General features: G+C 50.7%; 1 long non-coding RNA gene across 1 annotated transcript in view; it reads right to left on the bottom strand.

Moving 5' to 3' along the window:
* Positions 1 to 22,391, bottom strand: part of LOC146782986 (uncharacterized) — a 45,864-nt gene that overhangs the window by 2,281 nt on the left and 21,192 nt on the right. The window lies entirely within an intron of this gene.

Genomic DNA, 22,391 nt, shown 5'->3' with positions numbered 1-22,391 from the left:
GAGCAGAGGCAATTCACTGGGTGTGGGGAGGTATTTTTCTTCTCCTTGCAGGAAGACCATTTAGGGTAGACCCAGGAACTTCATTAACTTGTAAAACGGCCTGTCCTTCCACAATTAAATTTAATGTAAGACCTGGAGAAGGAAACCCTTTGTCCTCCCAGCCATATTGCCAGCAAACCCAGTGGGAGGGGAGCTATCCCAGAACTTGTTTTGAGTGAGCACAGAGGAGAGGACTACTCATTTCCATAGCCGCACTCATGGGTGGGCACACAGACTCTGCACAAGGGAAGAAGGGTTTACCAAGGTATCATTTTAGGAGCAATGCTCACTGTGAGGTTGTTTGCAGCAGGGCAAAACAACTGCTGCTAAAGTGGGTAAGATTGCCTTTGGGTACTTTTACCCAATAAGGGAAAGGAAGGAGCAGGTATTCACACCCACCCAGTAGCTAGTGCTAACCATAAATATGGCACCCCAAGGAAACCTCTTCCGAACACTGTCTAAACCTGTGGAAGAAAAGAAGGACTGCGCCTGATGTTTGACACCTGTGAGGAGACCTGAAGGGCTATACCAGCTCCCATTTGTGTCCAGCTGGACTCCAAGGGTCAGTTCGTTGACCTCCTGTGTAGTCATAGGGGCACAACAAGCAGCAACAGCCCCTGGAGTGCCCAGCTAAGCAGGTGCAACTTGACCTGGACTGGACCCTGCTGGTGGTCTCTGCTGAAGTGAATCTTAAATCCCGAATGCTGTTCCTGATGTCCTGGGGCATATCACTGCGCATAACTTGACTTCTAAGAACTCTGAGAAGTTGGGACTTGGAAAATCTGTGGAATTCAAGACTTCCTGAGCACCAGGACTAGCCAGCTAAACCAATCTGACCAAGGCTGTACTTCAATGCGCTAAAGAAACAGCTTTCTCCTGCTTGGAGCTGCTCCACAGCAGCAAGTTGGTTTCGGTGGCCCTCAGGGAGAAGGTATCCGGCCTTGTGTAAGATACCACCTCTTCGTACAGTGTACTAAAATGAAGTACACTATGTAGAGATTGCGAGAAATCTCCAGAGGAAGACAGAGGCAACAAGTAGATAATAGTAAGTGTCTTTTTGTGGTAGTGTGTCCGACCAGTCAGGCTTATCAGAGGACAGTGTTGAACATTTGTTGTACTCACAGTGGCAATAAATGAGACACACACTAAAAAATAAATCCAAGACCAATGTTGTATAAAAATAACAATTATCTTAATATATATTTTGGGCTCCAAGACTTCAAATCAGAAATATAATTTATACATAAATAAATACTTCATAGACTTGGAATTATGGAGAGAAAATGCAGTGATGTTCAAAGTATGCAGTACTTTTAGTATCTAGGCACTCGGCGGCTGATACCATCAGATATTTACCATTGCGGTCGTCAGAGAAAGCAATGGTAATGAAGGGCTTGAATGGAGTTCAGTAGACCATCAATACAGTTACTGTTGTGGTCGCCGGCAGCAGGTCACTTTAGGTCTATGGATGGCAAAACCCAGCGGTCACGGTTGCTGGACGGCTGGTGTAGATTTGGATCACAAATGACCGCCGACTCTAATATCCTCACGGTCAGTGGAAGGAGGAATTCGCCAAGGAGTTTCAAAGTTCACTGGCAGTGGGCAGGCCACAGGTGTGATGCAGGGCAGACCGTCATGGAGTAGGCGGTCGTACCACCATTGCTGTAGTATGCTGTTGTCTTAGAAAGGCGGGGCCGGTATCGGCCCCGCTGCGGATATGGCGGGGCACCGACCCCCTCCCCCCCCCCCTCGCCTGTCCACTCGGCCCGGCGCGTTTACCGCGTCAGTGTGACGCGGTGGGCGCGCCTCGGCCGGGATTGGGTGGCGGCAGGGTACCCTTGGCCCGGAAGCAATTAAAGTGCTACCGGGTCAAGGGGGCGGCGGGGGGCAGGCCAGTTAGAACTGGCCTGCCCCCAGTGTTAGCATAAAAGGTCGGGGAGCGCGAGACGCGGTCTCTTGGTCCCGCGCTCGCACGTATTCGGATGCAGCCCCTGGGAGGCTGCTAACTATTTGTTTGTTTGTTTTTTCAGATCGTCGATCAGAGTGGGGGCCAAGTTTTCTCGCAACTAAGCGGACGCAGCTCCTGGGAGGCTGCAAATTAATTTGTTTGTGTTTCCTTTCAGGCGCGTTGTAGGCAACAGCCTCGCTAGGAGGCTGTAATTTTAGTTTCTTCTTTGTATTTCAGATCGTCGAGCTGCGGTGGAGTCCAGTTTTCTCGCCGACTAAGCGGGTCTGTTCAGCGCCTGGCGGAGGATGTGAAGCGCCCGGTGGGGGATGCGTGCTGCATCGCCGGACGAGCGTGGAGGGTGCCTTCTCGAGATCCGCGTGATGAGAAGAGCAGCTAGGCTTGGCGTGTGACCAGTGCTGGTGTTGGGCGGCAGCGAAGAGTCGATCGAGCTCGAGAGGAACAGCTGTGTCGGTCGGCTGCGGTGCGAGCGGCGGATGCCCACCCCCGCCTTTTTTGATAAGGATGGTGAGCACGCGCAGGGTGACAGCGTAATTTGTAATGGCGGGGGCTCTGGAATTAGGAAAATGTTACAAATGGCAGCGGGTACAAGGGCGATACAAATGCAACATGTTCTGGCGCAATGCAGTATGGCTACGATTTCATTTAAGGGTATTTCGATTCGACCGTGCTTCGAGTTTGTTGTTTCATCCGGTGTGGGGGCAGCGGGGCAGTTGCGCTTCACTGAAGAGGAAGGCGTGAGCTCCGGTGGCGCGATCGGTTAGCGCGTGTTCTTGTGCAGCAGTTCATGCAGGGAGCCACGCAGAGGTTGTCAGTTCGTGCCTCACTTTTCCATAGAATCACATACAACTAATCGGGCGGATATTTGCATTGCGCATTTAAGGGCAGAATTACTGGAATATTGTGTAGCTCAGTCGGATTTAATCTCGATTGTAGTATAGCTCTGCCAGTAGTGCCTGGGCAATTTTTTAAGCCGCACGCAAGGTGGGAACTGCAGTAGGCTGCGCTCCACAAGAGTCACTGTAGCGTAATGGTTAGGGTCTGAGAAGGTTGCTTTATTAGGCGTGCGCTGCAAATCAGACAACGTATGAGTTTGTCGCCCTCTAATGGACATTTAATGTTCAATGTGAAATTACATTTTTGTTATGAGGAGCAACTTTTAGGTTGTTATCACACGATTCGGTTTATTGATGTTATGATGTGACGATCAATGTTAACAAAGCAGTATTGTCTGTCCTTGGATGTTTTATATGATTTTATGGCAAATATGCCGCGATAAAGGAGAGAATGTCGTTTGGTAGATAGAGCTGCCGATTTTGGTGTTGGAAACCAGGGTTCAAGCTTCGGTGCAGCGTCCACATCCTGTGAGAATGGGCAAATCTCTCTGTGCATATTAACACAGGTACATGAACGTGTCCTAGTGTAATTTAGCTGGTGCTTGGGTAACGCGCGCCAATACCCTTGGGCCGGGTTCGCGCTTTAACATTTAAATTGAACAAGTTTCGCAGGCGAAAACACAGTCACATCTTATGCTCCCTTGAGGAGCGCAAACATCCACGTGGGGCCACGTACAGACTCCTTTTGCTCTGTATATGAGCCACACCGGTGCAGTGGTAGTGGTCCAATTTTGTGTTTTGGCAGACTTTTGACAATTTTGAAGAAAAGGGAGGGAAGCACCCTTGACAGCTTTCCAGATGGGGAAGTGGAAAGGGGCCACAGATTGCAGGCAGGTGGGCGTCACAAATGTTGCGGAGTGCTGGTGAGTGGGTCCCAGAGCGTTTGCATGGGTTGACTATTTGTACTTGTGTACTGACCAATGCATGTTTTCAGGAAGCAGGGTTTCATGCTAGAGGATGCAATACATTCGTTTATCATAAAATGCAATTTATGTGCGCCGGTGCGACTGGGAGAACCAAAAACTGGGTGACACTTGCAGAAAGCGTCACAGGGTTACGAACACTCACGTGTTATGTCCCTTAGCGGGACACAATCTGTTAATTGTATGAGGAAGTGCTGGCATACTAACAAATCCTCAGAGGGGCTGTGGCCAGTGCTATGCAAGACTCTCCCTATTGGTAGTCTGAATCTAGTGTCCCAGAGGTGGGGCACCTGGCGTTATGATAAGCGTCATTTTAATTTTTATTGTCTGTTTTCAATGTTCCTTTTGCAATGGGATTCACCTGCAAGAGGGTGCGGGCTCTCAGGAACGGGTCTGTTTCCAGCATTGGTCGTTATGCTGAGAGGATCCCTCAAGGTGATGGATGCAGGCAGGGGTCGATTCCACCGGATTGACAAACCAACAGGCCTGGGAAGCGGCAACGTTTCTTTTCAGTCATGAGTTATGGCGACACGGAGGGTGCCGGTCCTCAACCACGGCGTTTACTTTACCGGCAGATGCTGGGAACTAGAGCCTCTTGCCCAACGGGAGATTTCTTGGCAATTGGCAAAGTCTGCGGGGGCCTCAGGGTTTCTTGGAGGACTTGCAGGTTTCAGGAAGGACAGCAGGTCCCAGTTGTTGAGTATGGTTGCAGTAGGCAGGGTTTGCACCAGTTTCTTGTGCAGCAGGACTCAGTTCCTGGTCCGCAGGCGGTCTTCCTCCATCGTATTCTTTAGGTCCGTCGAATTTGAAGTCAGGTTCTCAGGGAGCCATCTAAATACTGAATTTAGGGGCATTTTTAGGGGAGGCCAGGTAGTAGCCAATGGGCTATCTACCTGCAGGGGGTCTACAACCTCTTTATGCTTACCCCACGTGGGGGGGTGGTCATACCTTGACGTCTAATTGGCTACTATCCCCATCCTCAAGATGGCAGATAGTGAAAAGTGGTGACTACATTGTCTGCCCCGCCTGAGGGGTGCTAGAGGTGGGAGGTAGACCAAATCTGGAGCAGGACTGGGGGGCTCGCTTTAGTAATCTTCCAGAACACCAGTTAAGTTAAGAAGTACTTTATTTGAGCAATCTCACACAGCTTCATGAACCTGTCCCAGCTCTGGGGAAGTACAGCGTCCTCTCCTACAAAACATTTTAATCAACCTCTTAAGTACATGGGATGGAAACACCCTTCTAATTCTACCCCCACAATCTACTCAAATCATACTATGAGAAACGCCATTACTACACATCCCTTCTCTTTACACATAACAAAATAATAAACAATAAAATAACTATATTACACTTTAAGGATACAGGGCCAGATGTACAAAGTATTTTTACATGCACAAACGGGTTTGCGACCCGTATGCACAAGCAAAAATACCCAAGGGCCATGTACAAACCCTAATTAGCGAGTCGCATCTATTTGTGAGTCGCTAATTAGGATTTGCGACTCGCTATTAGGGAGGGACGCCCTTGAAACGCCCTACCTAATAGCGAGCCTGGGCCCTATGTATGACTGTTTAAAACAGTCACAATTTACCACCTACTTCAAGTAGGTGGTAAAACATTCGCAAATGTGAAGGGGTCCCCAGGGGACCCCTTCCCCTTTGGGAATGCCTGCCTTTCAAAAAATGAAACAAAAACGTTTCATTTTTTTAAAAAATGCTTCCCGTTTTCCTTTAAGGAAAACGAGCAGCATAAAAAAACTGCTTTATATAAAAGCAGTCCCAGACATGGAGGTCTGCTGAGCCCAGCAGGCCACCATCACTGGGAGGGCCAGCCTTTCCCAATGGGGTCTCAAAATGCGAGTGGCTCATTAATATTCATGAGCCTCGCATTTTGCGACCCCATTGGGAATCGTTAACAGTGTCTCTGACACTTGTACATTTGCTTTTGCGACTCACAATTTTTTGCAGTTTGCGATTCACAAATGGTCGTACATCTGGCCCACAGATACATATTCTACACCAGCTACAAAATAACACATCTACACACTGCAAATGTAATCTTCTAACTTGTTAGGTTTCTCTATACTTCTGCCAAGGGCTCTTGCCTTTCCGCCAACTGAACAATCACTCTGATCACCACCATCCACGGCTTCACTATTCACACCTGTTTCATCTCCACAGTCTCTTGATACTTCCTGCCTCTTCTCCTTGCTCACCACCACACCCCCTTCTTCTTACAATTCTTGATTTGTGACATTTTCCTCAACACCACCACCAGCAACACTACCAATCCACCAGTACCTATTACAAAAAGAGTTTGTTCCACCTAGGTCTGGTTGATGCCACCATACCCACTTTCTCTAACCCTAGCCAACCTACTCATGTGACAAATACTGCCATCCTCCAATTTCATTGTGTTTTTCATTACTTTCACAACCTTAACTGGAGTACGAAACTTACTTTGCCCCTTAGGCACCTTATTAGCAGATTTCACATGTACCCTTTGACCCACTGTCAAGTCAACACTACGCACTCCATGTTTAGTATTGAAGTACATCCTATTCCTTTTCTGGGGTGCCAGAAAACACTTTCTAACACCCTCAACATTCCAAGACACTTTTTTACCTCTTCTCATCCACCCAAGATTAGCTTTAGTTTGTGGCCTGCGTCATCTCATAATGACAAAAGGACTTTCTCCTACTGACTCGTGAATGGTGACTCTATGTGTCCATACCATTTTCCTTAATTCATTCTACCAATTTTTCCTTCCTTGACTAGCTAACTACAAAATACCTTTTATATTTCTGTTAGCCCTCTCCACAACAGCATTACCCCTAGGGTGAGAAAGCGCCCTCGATTTCTGTGTAATACCAGCAACTTCCATGAACATCTTCATTTCTTCCGATTTACTGGACACCATTGTCCGTAAGCACAGGTGAAGGTAAACCCTCTCTCAAAAATATTTCTAACTTAATAACGAATTTAGTATCCACTTTTTCGACCACATCTAATTTAAGCGACTTAGAGAATAAATCCATTAACACCAAAATATATTTGCTTAATCCGTCACTCCACACTATTGGACCCTTGATATCCAGCGCAACCTCCTCCTAGGGCAAACTGGGACACCCCAACAAACTCAAAGGAGGGTTGAATGTCTTCAGAGACTTATCAGCTTTTTCACATTCCATGCATGGCCTTACAAATTTCTCTATTTCAGCATCAACCTTAGGCCACCAATACAAAGCTTTAATGTTCTGTTTGGTACGTGTAATACCAGCATGTCCTTCATGGCACAATGACATAATCTTTTTCCTGATATTGCACAAGGGTATAACTTTGTCACCCCTTACCACAAACACACCTTCTACTCTCAATTCATCTCTAACCTCCAAAAATGCTTTAATTTCACCAAGGAGTTCTGTCTTCGCAACCACTCACAATTTTATTCCTGACTAAATTCAACACATCATCTTCCTTATACGCTGCTATCCATTCATCTTTTTGCAAACTTTTGACTTCTCCAGTATTAAAAATTCCAGCCACACATACATCAATCCAAGGGTTGTTATCCACTTCCCTAAAAGGTAAGGATAGCCTGCTCAAGAAATATGCGGTAACATTTTTCCTTCCCAGAACATATTGTACTTCATATAAGAAATCTTGTAACTTCATGGAGAGCCTAGCAATACATGCAGAGTCTCTAGATAAACCCTGCATAGTCAACAACTTCGTCAATGGTTTATGATCAGAGAGGACCATGAATTTTCTACCCCACAAGAATTTACGAGTGCCCACACACGCCAACGTTTCCTCTGTGGGTGTCAATGACCTAGACGCAAAGGCAATAACCACTTCACATCCATTCTTCATGTTTTGAGTAAGCGCACTCCCTAAACGTTTCCCACTAGCATCTGTAGCGACAAGCGTGTCCGCGGGAGGATTGAAACCTTGCAACGTGGGTGCACTGCCAACTGCTTGTTTTATTGCCATAAAAGATTTCTTGCATTGAGGAGACCACTCAAACTTGCTTTATTCTTAAGCAACATCTGCATCTCATGGGTTTTATTCTGAAAATGTTTCCACAAATTTGAAGTAGAACTTCACTAATGCCAAAAATTAACAAAGTTCATCTTTGTTTTTTGGTGAAGGTGCTTTATGCATAGCCTCTAGCAATTTCCCTTTAGGTGTAATACCTCTATTGATAATTTTATGACCCACATACGTGACACTGTGCTCTGCAAATTTGCATGTATTGATTTCTGCAGTAAGCCCTTTCTCCTTTAAAATGCTCAACACCTTTCTCTGGACTTCATCATGATGTTTTCTACTCTTATCCATGATAAGTATGGGGAAACAACCTTTACAACGCACTCATTACAATGCACTACTTTTACAACGCAGTCATTACATCGCAATATCCCTTACATTGCATGCCATTACAACGCATGTCACTACAACGCATACCATTACAACGCATAGTTTTTACCCCTACTCTATCCAACACTTACCCTACTGTTGCACTCACTGGAGTGGGAATAGTAATTTTTACCCCTACATTATCCAACACTTACCCTACTGTTGCACTTTCTGGAGTGGGAATAGTAATTTTTACCCCTACACTATCCAACACTTACCCTACTGTTACCCCCCAAAATTTTGCGATGTAATGGTATGCGTTGTAATGGTATGCGTTGTAATGGCATGCGTTGTAAAAACATGAGTTATAATGGATGTTGCAATGTAAAAACTGCGTTGTAAAGGCATGCGTTGTAAATGTTTGTGTTGTAACATCATACATTCTAAGTATGGCATCCTGGAAACATTTTACAACACTAATATGTCCAAATAATTGCGTAATGAGCCCCTGAAAAACCGCCGCTGCTGATGCAACACCAAACGGCATGCATTGGAATTGGAAGCATCCAAATGGCGTGTAGAACACTGCACAGTGTTTACTGCCAGGATCCAGTACCACCTGGTGGTACGCAGCAGACAGATCCATGGTCGAAAACCACTTGCCATTTCTATTGAGCCACAACATTTCGTCAATGCGTGGTAACAGAAATTAGTCCTCAAATATGGCCGTATTAAGCCCCCTTAAGTCCTCACGAAATGAACTTTGCCATTTACTCGCCTGGCTACCACTAAGAGCGAAATCCATTCGGAAGCCTCCACAGGCTCAATAATGTGAGGTCCAATAAGTTGTCCCACTCAAACTTTACTTCCTCTCTCACAATAAATGGTATGTTGCGTGGTTTATGTATTTTAGGAATGGCATCACGTTTCAATCCTATTTTATGCCCAAACCCCCTTATTTTTCCAATTAGCCCACTGAACACAGCTGGGAACTCATTCAACACCCATTTTCTAGTGTCCTCACACGCAACCAACATTGCTCCGGACTATTTGGATCTAAGATAATTCTGAGCTTTCTCTGTTCCTTGGATCCTAAAACCAATGGACCTTCTTTAGCCACATACAAATTAAACATAGCATGTCTTTTCTTAATTCTGAATACTAACTGTCTCATGCCTAGCATATCATTCTTCTCTCCAGTATAACTCTCCGAATTAATATCCACAGGTTCCAAATGGTCCCCAACAACTCTAATGAAATGGTTCTGCAACACACTCTTCGGAACAACGGTGTACGGAGAACCTGAGTCTGCCACCACTTCTATCACTATTCCACCAAAGGAGATCCAACACAGGGGTTAATTATCTACCTCCCCATAGATTTTTAGCACCACTCTTTTTTTGTACTCCGACTTAGAGCTGTTATCTTCAGCACTACTACAGCAGGCGAATATCTCCTACCACATGTACACGGATGACACTCAACTTTACATCAAGATAACTTCCATTGAAGAGATAAAGATGATGAATCAAGTTCTCGAAAAGACCGTCCACTGGCTAACAACCAACTTCCTCAAGCTAAACTAAAAAAAAAATGAATTTCTTTTAATCTCCCCCCCTAAAAATTCTCTGGAGATAAAAGAATAGACCGAGATGATCACTGCTCTAAATTGCATGCCGATTCTGGTGGACTCCACCAAATCGCTTGGAATCACACTGGATAAGAACCTTAACATGCAAACATACATCAACCTGTTGGCTAAAAATGCCCGCTTCCACCTCAGCTATCTCAGAAAAATGAAACCATTTATCAGGTACCCTGACCTCAAATCTGCAGTTCAGGCTCTAGTCATATCAAGGTTGGAGTACGGATGTACTACCCTCTCAACGCAGCCGCAAGACTCCTAACAGGATTTAGGAAACTTGACCACATATCGCCACACCTGAAGGCACTTAACTGGCTACCCTATGAAGCCAGAATCCACCTAAAGATGGCCTGCATAACTCATAAAGCTCTACACCATAATACCCCCCAGTACCTTTCCCAGAAACGTACTTTATCTGGAGGAAACAGACACTCTAGGAACTCTGACAATCTACTCCTGAAACCCTCACGCTTCAGCAAGAAAAAAACTTCTGACAGAGTGTTAGAAATGGGGGTCTCTAGTTGGCAGAGGTAGGTACCATTGACCAAGTAGGTGCCCTTGTTTCTAGTCAGGGTAAGGGGGCTACACTCCTAAATTAACCCCAGCTCACCCCCTTGGTAGCTTGGCACGAGCAGGCAGGCTTATCTCAGAGGCAGTGTGTAAAGCATTTGTGAACACACACAGTAATACAGTGAAAACACTACAAATGGACACCACACCAGTTTAGAAAAATAAGTAATCTTTATCTAGACTTAACACAAGACCAAACGACAAAAAATCCACAATACGGGCGTGGCCAAGCGAGCCGTAATGGCGGACGCGAGTTAGGCAAGCTCCGTCCAGCCCGCCAAAAAATCCTACCGTATCCTGGGTCCCCCGACCATCTATATATCCAGAAGGGGGTGTAGAGACGCCGCCCCCCGAGCGGACACCCGACAGAGCTCTGGGGTGCCCGAGCGCGCGATCAGCGGCGGAATCACGCCACGCGCGAGTCGGGGCCTTGGGGCGTTGCTGCAGCCGGGGAGTCGCGTACTGCTTCCGGGAGACCCCTGGGGGTAGCGGGTCGCGGTGAGCCCGGACTCGGGCGGAATTGTTGGTGCTGGGCCGGACAGAAGGTTCTTGGAGCGGCGCTGAAGACTGGCAGCCGGCGGGACACTGCAGGGGCATAGTGGAGCTGACCCCGCCACCGGGGGCCCGACGGAGCTGCGTGGGGCCCGCCCGGTGACCGGAGAGAGTGGCGGCAGTAAGAGGAGGGCCCAACAGAGGGGACTTGCCCTTGAAACCTGCGAGGATGCACTGAGGGCTGGCGGTGGGAGAGTACTGGGGGCCACAGCTGCAGAAAGGACTAGGGTCTTCTTCCTCAGAGCCCCGCCCCGCCCCGTCCCCTCATCATCGGCCAGGCGCAGGGAGTGGAAGAGTGACGGCTCTGGGTGACGACAACAGCGGCCCCCCTGGAGTTGTGGGCCACGGCGGCGGTGACTGGCGGGTCCAGACCCCCATCTGCATGGAGGAGACCGACCACGCGCGTGCTAATACACACTGCGGGCCGGGGGCCGAGGCCCCCTTCTGGACTCGAGGGGCGGCCTGGGCGAGGCGACGCTTGACGACGCGGCGGCCGGGCCGCAGAGGTGAGGAGAGAGGAGGTGTGATGCTTACGGCGGACCGGAGGGCAGCTCCTTGACGGAGGAGCGGAGTGAGACTGCGCCGGGCCCCGACACGTGCGAGGCAGCATCTGAGACTCAGCGGAACTCCCTAGCAGTGTGAAATCGGCAGCACGGTCGGGCCGCGTGTGGGGAGATGGGGACTCTTGGCTCTGGGCCCGGTGGACCGCTGCATTGAGGGCTATCAGACCCGAAGCTCCTGGATGGTCAGCGCTTACGGTGAATAGGGGGGCCGTCCGGCAATCGGCGGGATTGGATTGTTTCAGTGGAGCTTGTTCTGCGTGGGGTCCGGAGGGATCCGACCCCTTGAGGGGATTCATTGGGCCTGGTGCCGCCATTCAAGCGATTGGCTTAGCTGTGATTGGCCCTGTGGGGGGTCCCCGGAGGAGGCCATGACAAGAGACAAAGGCGGGGGCTCCGCTCGCCATGGCCCCATCGATAAATTCACTGGCCCGGGGGCGACGGCTGGCGCAACCGGGGGACCGCCGGAGACTATCTCGGACAATGCGCCCCTCATGGCAGCCATAACCAAATCCAGGGACATGCTCGATGCCAAGATTGGGGCGGTTGGGTCGGATGTCACGTTGCTGCGCCAAGATCTGCGCAATGCTATGTCTCGCATCACAGAGGCGGAGACCCGGATCTCAGGGGTGGAGGACGATGTTACCACATTGAAGCACAAAATGGCATCCATGGAGAAGATTCAACGGGGATTGGCGCTTCGGGTGGAAGATGCAGAAGGACGGGCCCGGCGGAACAACTTGAGATTCGTGGGGCTTCCGGAGGGCTGCGAGGCAGGCAATATGGAACGCTTCCTCACGCAGTGGCTGGAAAGTTGGCTCCCGCCGGATGCAATGTCTCGCTGCTTTGTGGTGGAGAGGGCCCACCGGGCACTGATGCAGAAGCCGCCGCCGGGGGCACACTCGCGGCCTGTGATAGCAAGATTCCTGAACTATTTAGATCGTGATACTGTTTTGAAACAAGCCCGGGCTAAAGAATCCCTGCTCTATGACAATGAGCGCATATCAATATTCCCCGACTACACTCGACTAGTACAGCAACAGCGCCAATCCTTCATGGCAGCGAAGGCCTGGCTGAGAGACCTTAAGTTACCGTATGCCCTGCTGTTCCCGGCTCGCCTGCGGGTGGTGTATCAATCCCGTACTCACTTCTTCGACACCCCGGAGGAGGTATTCAAGTGGACCGACGAGACTGTGCGGATGCAAGTGCCTACGCCGCCGGGCAGGGAGTCGGACTCCTCCTCCGGAGAGGTGGCCAGGAAAGATCCGAAAAGACGGCAACGGCTGGGTCACAGGCGGTCACGATCCAGGAGGCGCTCTGTATCTGGTGGGGTTTCCGCGGGGGAGGCCCGGAGCATGGACACTGATTTTTGGTACACTGACGCTTGGGGATGGTAAGGGGCGGGGGTGGTCTCCCTAGCCCCCAATGTGCTTAGCGTAGTCCGTGAGATGTAATGGTCGGGGGAGTTAAGGTGTGGGCTGGTTCTCTGCCAGGCTTGTCCTGGTCAAGATTTGGCCCAAGGACCATGGGCTGTGAGCTGGGGATCCATTGGATGGGGCAGTGGCACTTCCCCCATTGTGATCTGGGTATTCGCCCCACCGCGACAGATGCTTCAGAGTTATTGAGGTATGGGGTGGGGGGTTTGTTGGGGGGAGTTGTTATAGGTTCCACGTCGCACTTCCATTGAGGGTTCCTGACACTATTCTTACATCCAGCAGCAGTCCTCTACTGGTGAGGGAGATGGGGGTCCCTTCCCTATGGCTAGCGCAATATTAAGGGACACTGGCATCCCAGGTACCCTCCGAATTATAAGCTGGAACGTGAGAGGGGCCCTTGACAAAATTAAACGTTGAGCAATTTTGCATCAGGTAAAAAGGGCTCGGGCGGATATCCTCATGCTGGAGGAGTCGCACCTCTTGGGTACGAAGACCCCATGTCTGCAGCGATATGGGTACCAACAGATCTTTCACGCAGGATTTGCAAGGGGTTCCAGAGGGGTAGCAATACTGGTCCTTCTTAGGGTCCCCTATATACACGCGCAGCAATGGATAGACCCGCAGGGCCGCTATCTATTTATTCGGGGTATGATTGGGGAGGTCCCCCTGATTTTGGGTAGTGTGTATGCCCCCCCCCCCCCCTTGCAGTGGTCTTTTCTGGAGAAGGTATTGGCCCTTTGGGCGGATATGCCTGATATGCTCTCTGTAGTGGGAGGGGACTGGAACGATTTTATGGACCTGGCCAGGGACCGGAGTGGGGGGGAGGGTGGTTTGAGGAGGAGTGGCCCCACGAAACTAAGCTCCCTGGTGGCTAGTCTTGACTGGATGGATGTCTGGCAGTGGACCCACGGCGATGGGCGGGAATACACATAACTTTCGGCGGTTCACGCCACCTTCTCGAGGCTGGACTACCTCTTTATCCCCCGGGCGAGGGCTAGTGGAGTGATGCTGGCAGAGATCCTGCCCCGCGGCCTATCTGATCATTCTCCAGTGGCCCTTGAGTTAGCTATGGGCAGAGGGCGGCAGCCCTTTCGGTGGCGCCTATCGCCGTGGCACCTGCAGAATGCGGCCTACAATACACATATGAGGGAAGCCATTGCCCATTACTTCACTTCAAATGAGGGATCAACATCTAGTGTTGGGTCCTTGTGGGAGGCCTTGAAACCCACTCTACGAGGTGTGGATATCTCCTGGTGTTCGGCGGCCCGCAGCAAGCGCAGGGAAGAGCTGACGCGAGCGGAGGCCTCCATTGAGGCACTCGAACGACAGGCCAGGGAAGAGGGGGGAGGACTGCTGGTGAGGCAACTGCTCCAGGCCCAACAGTCTTGCGCAGCCCTTCTTATGGATGAAGCTCGCCAGACTTGGCTGGCGACACGTAGCAGAATATACCAGTGGGGGGACAAGTCCGGGAAAATTATCTATCGGCTCTGCCAGGGCGTCTTCCATGCCCAGGCCCTCCCGGGCTTATTGAATGACAAAGGGGCACCGATTACAGACCAACTCCTTATAGCCAAATGTTTTGCTGCCTATTATGCAGATCTTTATGCCCCCCGGGAATGCCTGCCAGCGGCCACCGTTGATCAATTCTTAGCTGATCTACCCCCTAAACTGGTATCTGATGAAGTGCGGGATCGCTTGGAGCTCCCGTTAACGGAGGAGGAGCTCGGCACAGCCTTGGGGGAACTTAATTCAGGGAAGGTGCCTGGGCCCAATGGGTTCCAGAGCGAATTTTTCAAACGCTATAACACACAATTGGCCCCATATTATCGGGCCGTGGTGGAGGAGGCCAGGGAGAGGGGCATGCTCCCCCCAGATTGGAGACACGCAGAAGTGGTGGTATTTCTCAAACCCGGCCGGCCCCCGGATCAACGGGCCTCGTATCGCCCTATCTCCCTCCTTAATGTGGAGGCAAAGATCCTGGCCAAGGCATTGGCCAATTGCCTTCTGCCCCACATATCGGCTCTTATACACCCTGATCAGGCAGGGTTCATGCCCAAGAGGGCCACCAGACACAATATCAGGCGGGCGCACGTGGCGGTGGCGGCGGTTCGACAAACCGGGGAGCAGTCGGTGCTCCTGTTGGCAGACATGGATAGGGCCTTTGATTCTTTGAGTTGGGTATACCGGCTTGCCTTACTGCGCCGACTCAATCTGGGCCCGCGCTTTCTTTCCTATCATCGGCTCTTCTATACAGACTTGACGGCGACGGTGTGGGTGGCGGGGGCAGCATCTAATGTCTTTCCCATACAGCGGGGTACGCGGCAGGGATGCCCCCTGTCCCCATACCTGTTTGCGCTGGCGATGGAACCGCTGGTGGCGTGGGTGTATATGGATGCGCAGGTCCGAGGTTTTGAGTGGTCTCCAGAGGTGTCGGACAGAATCGCATTATATGCAGATGACGTCCTGTTTTTCCTTACGGAGCTAGATGTGTCAGGACCGCGACTTCTACGGATTATGAAGATCTTTGTGGAGACGTCGGGACTTTACATGAATGCTCGCAAATCTACCTTGTGGATTCTGGGGGACCGCTCGAGGCCTGGTGCGTGGGCGAAGGATATTCAGCTGGCTGCGGGAGGGCTGAAATACTTGGGGGTGTTCCTTTCGGAGGATCCGGCGCTTTCTTGGGACCGCAACATAACGCCGGTGTGGGAGAGGATCCACTTGGATCTCAAAACCTGGGCTCGAATGCCACTGACGCGGTATGGCAGGTCGGCAATATTTAAGATGGTGGCGCTGCCTAGGCTACTATTCCAACTGCAAAACTACCCACATCCGATCCCGCCTCGATGGTTCCGGCAGGTGAATTCAGTGTTGGGGCAGTTTCTCTGGGAGGGGGGTAAAGTGCGAGTGGCCCTTAGAACATGTTTTCTCTCCTCGTCCTGCGGGGGAATTGCGTCCTCAGAGGTCCTGTCTTATTACCAGGCCTCGCATCTCCTCGTTCTCAACGAGTGGTGGTATGGGGATAGGAGTGACCCGGCGTACGCATTGGAGCGGCTGCTTATGGGATCTAACACACTACACACCATCCTGTACTCGGCGCAAGTGCGCAGCAGCATGCCGTCGGCTACGCGAGTACTTTTCCTGATCTGGCGGCAGGCACTGCGTCGGATGGGATGGTGGAATGTCTTGACCGAAGAGACCCCCCTCTGGAACAATGGGCGCTTCCCAGACCTGGTGGCGCTAAGGGGCTTCCGCGGATGGGATGACATTGGCATCTCGATGTTGGAAGACGTTATGAGTGGCACAACGCTTAAATCATTCCAGGACCTACAAAGGGAATTCTCTATGCCCAAATCACAGTTCTATAGCTATCTCCAGCTGCGCCATGCACTATCGCCTAGTCTGGAGGGCCTGACATCCCTCCCCGAGTTTAGTCCGTTGGAAGCGAGACTCTTTATGGGGGACCTGGAGACCAAAAAGATATCCAGGATCTATCAGGCCCTAGTTATCGATTGCTCTACAAAGCTCCGGAAGTTGCGGGGAGATTGGGAGTCTGACGTGGTTGCCCTTGACGAGGAAGACTGGAGGGAGGCCCTGGCGGCTCCTAGGAAAGCGGCTATAGCAATGCGCCTTCCCCCTCATACAATTCAAATATCTGCATAGGGTTTACTTCACCCGGGCCAGACTGTTCCGAGCGGGTATGATTGCCGCTCCGGATTGCCTCAGGTGTGGCCAGGAGGAAGGAACATTTCCCAATACCACTTGGCACTGCCCTGCCTTAGACCGGTTCTGGAGGGGGGTAATTACCTGCCTGTCCGAGGTACTGGGGTGGGCAATCCCACGAACGCCACGAATTGCACTGCTGCATGTCATGGAGGGCATTGGGGGTAATATATATAAGCGGCATCTAATGCGGCTTGGCCTTACACTAGCAAAGCGGGACATCGCTAGAGTGTGGAAGGCACCGCAAGCTCCATCGGTGACCGCGTGGGAAAACGGCATAGACTTCTGTATGGGCCTGGAACAGCCCATATTTGTGGCTCGTGGGTGTCCACGCAAACACTATAAAATATGGAAAAGATGGGCGGATTACCGGGGGCTGTGGCTGGAGCAACCAGTGGAGGAAGAGGATCATTTATGAGGTTAATCTTTGAGACGGGTCAGGCTGGGGGGGCGCCAGGCCGGGGGGGAAGACGGGGGGATTTATCTTATCGAGATATGATGTGGCAGCAGGACTTTAAGGCTGTGGTGGGGAATATATGGACATGGTGCGACGCAGGGGACATGGTGGGGGGTGTCGGGGGGGTTTGTTACTGTTTGGGATATAATTTTGTGGCATTGCTGGATGGCAGGCATAAAAATAGATTGCTTTAGTGACGTAATGCAATGTGATTTCACCGATTACCCTGATATCCAGGGTGCTGTAATTTATATGCAATCGACAAATAAAATAGGTTTTTCAAAAAAAAAAAATCCACAATACAGCATTAAAAAATAAGCCTTTCAAATGGTAGAAATAGCTTAGTTCAATGTAGATGGTAAATGCAACACTTTACTCTCAAAGTACCTTGGATGTGTAACGCAATATAAACAAAAGGGTCGCAGGGAAGGTGATGCGTCAGTTCCTTGCTTCGGAGGAGGTGACGCGTCGGTTCCTTACTGCAGCGCAGAGAAGGTGATGCGTCGGTTCCTTACTGGAGAAGACGGGATGCGTCAGTTTCTCACTGCGTTACGGTTACGATGCGACAAGATGGCGCCTCGATGCGTTGCGACAATCTGGTGCGATGCGACAAGATGGCGTCTTTGATGCGATGCGACAACTTGGATGCAATGCGTGCACGCCCGACGGCCGTGCAGTGGAATCAATGGTTTCTTGAGCCGCGACAGGCCCTGCGGCACGCTTCTCTGGTTATGCAATGGCAACCTCTGTGGCGGCGGCATGCTTCTCCAGTGATGCAACACACTTCTTCGCCGATGCGACGACGAACAGCTGCGGCGGCGGCACACTTCTTCGGTGATGCGATGGCAACAGCTGCGGCGGCAACACGCTTCTTCCTCGCTGAGTTGCGCTCCCAGCGACACGCAGTCTCTAGAGGTCCTTAAACAACAGCAGGAACCTCTCTGCAGGCAGAATTCCCAGCAAGGAAATTCAGGGGGAGCTGGGGGTGAAGTCTTTGTGTCCCTGAGACTTCAGAACAGGAGGCAAGCTCAGCCTCAAGCCCTGGAGATCTTCCTCAAGATGATTAAAGTACACACAAAGTTCCTTTTCTCCTTTCCTTGGCAATAAGTAACCACTGCAGGCCAACCCCAAACAGTCACCAGCGCAGGGGCAATCTCCTTCAGCTTCCTTGGTTTCTCTCCTTGGCAAAGGTTTGTCTTGATACCCAGAAGTGATCTAAAGTTCTGGGGTCTGGGCCCCAATATTTATACTACAAAATCCTTTGTTCTCTGAAGGCAGAGAGTGTCTGTACCCAGCCAAAACCAGTTCTGTCCTCTCTGGTGTGGCTTCCTGGCAGGAGGTGGAGACAGCATTGTTGAAAGCAGACCTGACCCAGGTAGCTGAAAAGAAATCTCCTCCCCCTACTCTCTATTCTATTTAGGCTCAGGCATGTGAAAGGAAATCTCCTCCCCCTATTCTCTATTCAAGCCAGGTCCTATTCAGCCCAGCCCTGACTCATCAGACTACTAGAGCCAAAGCCCTCTCCAGCCCTCTGTCACTCACAAACCAGACATGGAATACACAAACATAGCAGAGGCATACTGGATGGTAAGGCAAGAAAATACCTACTTTCTAAAAGTGGTATTTTCAAACACAGAATGTAAAAATCACCCACACTAAAAGATGTATTTTAACATTCTGAGTTCAGGCATGGTAAACTTTATTTTCCTATCTTGTTCCTAGGGTCAGTTATGTTTATAAGGTGTTATAAAATAACTGCACATTCTGGCCTATGAGAACAGATAGCCTTGCAATAGTGAAAAAACAATATTGTCTGTAATTCACTATCCGGACATGCCACGCACACCAGGGCATGTCCTACCTTTCACATACAATGCACCCTGCCCATAGGTGTACCTTGGGCCTACCTTAGGGGTGACTAACATGTAGAAAAGGGAAGGTTTAGGGACTGGCAAGTGGTTGCACTTGCCAAGTCGACATGGCAGTCCCAGACTACACACAGGCTCTGCAATGGCAGGCCTGAGACATATTTTACAAGCTGCTTCTGTGGGTGGCACAATCAGTGCTGCAAGCCCACCAGCAGCATTTGATTTACAGGCCCTGGGCACTCATGGTGCACTGTACTAGGGTCTGACAAGTAAATCTAATAAGCCAATCATGGAGTCACTAATCCATTACAACAATTTACAACAGGGAGCACTTGCACTTTGGCACTGAACAGCAGTGGCAAAGTGCCCAAAGCATCCAGAACAGCAAAAACATAGCAAAAACATAGGAGGTAACAGCGAAAAAATGGAAGGGAGACCCACGCCAATGGTGCCAGGTCTAACACGTGTCCCCTCCAGCTTAAATGTGGGGAGAACTACTCACCCTCTAGGGAGTTCTCTTCACTAAGGCGTAAATATCTGGACAGACCATCAGCATTGGCGTGTTCTGTACCAGGGCTGTGTTCCACCGTGAAGTCCATCCCCTGTAGGGAAATGGACCACCTCAACAGCTTTGGATTCTCACCCCTCATCTGCATCAGCCATCTGAGGGGCCTGTGGTCGGTCTGAACCCGTAAGTGAGTCCCAAACAAATATGGTCTCAACTTCTTCAGTGTCCAGACCTCAGCAAATGCCTCACTCTCAATTGCACTCCACCTCTGTTCCCGTGGTAGTAACCTCCTACTGATGAAGTCTACAGGATGGTTTAGGCCCTCCTCATTCATTTGTGAAAGTACAACCCCCACACCATGCTCTGAAGCGTCTGTCTGCACAATGAATTATTTAGAGAAGTTGGGCGCCTGAAGCACGGTCGGCGTGCACATGGCAGTCTTCAGGGCATCAAAAGCTTTATGACAGGTGTCAGTCCAGTTCACTTTCTTGGGCTGTTTCCTGGAATTCAGCTCTGTCAAGGGTGCAACAATGCTGCCATACCCCTTGACAAACCTACTGTAGTGCCCTGTGAGTCCTAAAAAGGCTCTCACCTCTGTCTGGGTCTTGGGGGGTTCCCAAGCCAGGATGGTATCAATCTTGGGCTGTAGGGGCGCCACCTGGCTGCTCCCAACCGGGTGTCCCAAGTGCACCACAGAACCCTGCCCGATCTGGCACTTACTCGCCTTGATCATGAGACCTGCCCTCCGCAGCGCCATCAACACTTCCCAGAGGTGGCGCAAATGTTCTTCCCAACTGGCGCTGAACACTGCGATGTCATCCAGGTAGGGGGCACTGAAATCTTCCAGTTTAGCCAACACATGGTTGACCAACCTCTGAAAGGTGGCAGGGGCATTCTTCATCCCAAAGGGCATAGCCCGGAATTGGTAGTGCCCATCTGGTGTGGAGAATGCTGACCTCTCCTTGGCTCCATCAGTTAAGGCGATCTGCCAGTACCCAGATGTTAAGTCAAATGTACTGAGGTACCGGGCAGCTCCTAACCGATCAATGAGCTCATCAGCTCTGGGGATGAGACGCGCATCAGTCCTGGTGACTGAATTGAGTCCTCGGTAGTCCACACAGAACCGGAGTTCGGGTGTGGCACCAGGCGCGGCAGCCTTTGGGACCAACACCACTGGGCTGGCCCAAAGGCTGTTAGAGAATTCAATCATCCCTAACGCAAACATCTTGGAGACCTCCTCCTTGATGCAAGGTCTCACCCTGTCGGTCAGTAAGTTTTATGTTTTACAGGAGGACTGTCCCCAGTGTCCATATCATGGACGCACCACTCAGTGACAGGGAGAAAAGATCAGGAAACTGTCCCAACAATTGGCGACAGTCATCTTGCTGCTCAGGGGTCAGGGCGGAAGAGAGGTTCACACTGTCTACTGACCTATCTTGCTCTTTTGCAGACAGGAGGTCAGGAAGAGGCTCAGTCTCCTCCTCCATTCCATCATCTGTCGCTAAGAGCATGCCCACTTTGGACCTCTCTGAGTGGGACTTCAGGTGGTTGACATGCAGGACCCGCAAAGGGTTCCTAGGAGACCACAAGTCCACCAAGTAGGTGACATTACTCTTGCACTCCACCACCTCAAATCATCCGGTCCACTTATCCTGCAGCGCACAAGGCTCCCCTGGGGCCATGACCCAAACTTTCTGTCCAGGCTGAAACTCGATCAGAGTGGCATTCTGATCATGCCACCGTTTCATCTCGTCCTGGCTGGCTTCCAGATTCGCCTGAGCGAGTTGTCTGAAATGCCTGGTTTGGTTCCTGAAGGGCAGCATGTACCTATATACATTCTGGGGAGGTTTAGTGGGATCTTTCTCCCAGCCTTCTTTTACCAAACTCAGAGGTCCTCTTACTGGGTGACCATACAGCAGTTCAAAGGGACTGAACCCTAAGGACTTCTGTGGCACCTCTCTGTATGCAAACAGAAGGCATGGCAAGAGGACGTCCCACTTACACCTCATGGGTTCCTCAAGACCCATAATCATACCCTTTAGGGTCCGGTTGAATCTCTTAACCAGCCCATTACCTTGGGGGTGGTAAGGAGTGGTGAACTTGTAGGTTACACCGCACTCCTGCCACAGGGACTTCATATATTTAGATATGAAGTTGGTATCACGGTCTGACACCACCTCTCTGGGGAACCCCACACGTGAGAAAATCCCCATCAATGCACGTCCCACCACGGGGGTCGTCACAGTCCGGAGAGGGATGGCTTCGGGGTACCGGGTGGCATGGTCCACCAAGACCAGGATGAACCTGTTGCCCATGGCTGTCTTGGGATCCAGAGGCCCCACAATGTCAATGCCCAACCTTTCAAAGGGGGTGCTGACCATAGGGAACTGTTTTAGAGGAGCCTTTTGCTTCCTCCCACACTTAACACTTGCCTGGCAAGTCTGACAGGTCCGTCCTGCAGTGAGTATCTGAACTGTTGTGCATTTGGGGCCAATAAAAGTGGGTGACAAGCCATTCAAAGGTCTTGTCTTGCCCCAAATGTCCTGCTAAAGACACATCATGAGCCAGACCCAGTAGGAAGGCTCGGAAGCGCTGGGGTACCACCAGCAAATGGGCTGACCCAGGCTCAGCAACCTTAGGCTCACTATACAGGAGACCATTCTCACAGTAGATCCAATGTGATCCAGACTGGTCACCTGCTGCCTCGTTTGTGGCTTGTTGCCGCAAACCCACAAGAGAAGGGCACTCCTTCTACTCCTTGCAGAACTCTTCCCTGGAGGGACCTCCTTCCTGCTGCCAATGGGTCAGCTCAGGCAGGTCCCCCAGTTGAGCCACTTGTTCCCCTGTAGGTTCCAGGGCATCTCCCTCAAGGTCTGCCTCTTCCTGG

This window comes from Triturus cristatus, chromosome 12 (genome assembly GCF_964204655.1).
Source record: "Triturus cristatus chromosome 12, aTriCri1.1, whole genome shotgun sequence".
Classification (NCBI taxonomy): domain Eukaryota; kingdom Metazoa; phylum Chordata; class Amphibia; order Caudata; family Salamandridae; genus Triturus; species Triturus cristatus.
This window is presented reverse-complemented; position numbering and strand designations above follow the sequence as displayed.